Below are 2,590 nucleotides of genomic sequence, written 5' to 3' on the forward strand. Positions count from 1 at the left end.
AGATTATGCTGAGTGAAATAAGTCAAGCAGAGAGAGTCAATTATCATATGGTTTCACCTATTTGTGGAGCATAACATATAGCATGGAGGACAAGGGGAGTTAGAGAGAGAAGGGAGTTGGGGGAAATTGGAAGGGGAGGTGAACCATGAGCGACTATGGACTCTGAAAAACAATCTGAGGGTTTTGAAGGGGCGGGGGGTGGGAGGTTGGGGGAACCAGGTTGTGGGTATTAGAGAGGGCACGGATTGCCTGGAGCACTGGGTGTGGTGCAAAAATAATGAATACTGTTATGCTGAAAATAAATTAAAAATGTTAAATTAAAAAAAAAAAGACTTTAAACCATGCCTCATCTCATTTATCTAGAGTCATTTTGCACTGTGCTATGCATTTTCCTATTTCATGCTCTCAGGTGTCCCATTGGCCCAACAGCTCTTCCCCAAGTTCTGTAAGTCTTGCAAATGATCATGGTGAGATGGGAGACTTTTATCCAAAGGGACCTTCACCCCATGGTACTATGTCTCTTGCTCTGCCCTTTTGTATTGATGGAACACATATTTGGGGTCCTTCTAGTGTCAGGATAAGGGGTCCCATTGTGCTGCACACAATTCCAGAAGGCCAGTCATTTATCACAGCCATTGAGCCCTTTACTGAAGCAGGACTTTGATGTGATCCCCTTCTGTTGCCAACACACAGTGCTCCATCCCATATCCTTCACGCCCTAATATCCTAAGCCCTCTCACCTAAAACACCTTTGTGTTCTCGTCTCAAGAATGGGATATGTTATCAGAAATCACAGGATTGGAAAAGATGGTGGAGAGCTAGGAGGAGGAGCCGTTTCAACCTATACCCTGAAGTGAGCTGATTACCTACCAAAGAACTCCAATCACCCATGAAATCAGCCTGAAATTAGAATTATACACGTCTGGATCTCTACGGGGGCAGAAGACGCCAGTGGGCAGGTAAAGTGGAGTGAGAACGTCAGACTGATATTGGAAGATAAACAAAAGGGGGAGGGAGCCACCAGAAGTGACCCATTGGGAAGTAATATCCCAATACGAGAGTGTCCTGCGACTGGGGACCAGCATTAACTTGGGAGTCTGATTGAAAACACTCAAAAAGAGCAAAGGAACTTGGGGGGAAATTGAGGGAATCAGGGCCGTTAGGGACAGGGGTTTATGTCCCTGGACAGAGGACAGACACCCCTGTCGCTGAGCCAGAGAGAGTGCAGCGAAGAAACCAGGTATTGTTCCCTGAGCTGTGAGTGCGCCTGAGAGTGCCTGGGTGGTGGTTCCCATGAGGGGCTGGGAGCCTCGCCAGCAAGCAGAATCACAGCATTTTTGCACTCTCTATGGGCATGCCCTGCAGTGCTATGAGTCTGAGTCACGCCCAACACCCTCTCCTGAGAGAGGTGGGTGCAGGCCCCAACCCGGCACTCTCGGACCTGGAAAGTCTGAGCCCTCCCAGCCCTGGCCAGCGGGAAAATCTCAGTGTGCTATCACTGCTAGGGACCTCTATGGCGATCTTGAGCTGCCCAGACAGCCACCGCTGTCTGTTTTGTGTACAAGCAGGAGTTCCTGCGTCCCCAGGGACAGCAACTGGGAACATGCTCTGCCAGCAGCCAAGGGGGAATTTATGTGCTCTGAAGCACCCAGAGGGGAAAAGACTGAGGTTTCTCTTTGGTAGGGAGGTCTGGGTGCAGTTTGCTTTCCTCTAAACCTCTAAAAACTATCAAAAGCTGTCAAGGCGAGAGAAAACAAGCAAACAAACCAACCAAAAACCTCCAGAGAACAAAAGCCTGAAAAACCGGTTTCCTCAGAGCCCACCCCCTTGAGAGGGGCGGGAAGAATTAACTCAGGAAACACTTCCTGAAAACCCACGTGGCAAGCCCCTCCCCAAAAAGCTAACCGGGTGGGGGGGGGAAGGAAACAAAAGACAAGAGAACAACCACCACTACTTCATAGATACAACTTTTATTTTTAATTCGTTCCCACTATTCTGGTTCATTTTTTTATAGATAATTTTTATTTTTATTTTTTTTTAAGATTTTATTTATTTATTTGACAGAGAGAGATCACAAGTAGATGGAGAGGCAGGCAGAGAGAGAGAGAGGGAAGCAGGATCTCTGCCGAGCAGAGAACCCGATGTGGGACTCGATCCCAGGACCCTGAGATCATGACCTGAGCCGAAGGCAGCGGCTTAACCCACTGAGCCACCCAGGCGCCCTATAGATAATTTTTAACCTATTTACCATCACAGTGAGATGTCCAGTACATCAAATTCCATAATAACCTTTTAACCTGAAATTTTTGATACATATACCCATGTTTTTCTTTTGCTCTTCTATTTTTTAATTTATTTAAAATTTTAGTTTAGTTTATTCTTTTTTATATTTTAATAATCATATAGAGTTAAACTTCAAGGTAATCCCCTTTCCCCAATCAATGATACCCTTATAGGTAAACAAATTTTTAATACCCCTTTATCTTAGGAAAGTTGAGACCTTTAACAAAGATATCAAAATACATCCAGGAAGAATCAAAATGAGCTTATTCACCCACACTGAGAATTTATAACCACTCTCCCATCTTTT

This window comes from Lutra lutra, unplaced genomic scaffold, assembly GCF_902655055.1.
Source record: "Lutra lutra unplaced genomic scaffold, mLutLut1.2, whole genome shotgun sequence".
NCBI lineage: Eukaryota > Metazoa > Chordata > Mammalia > Carnivora > Mustelidae > Lutra > Lutra lutra.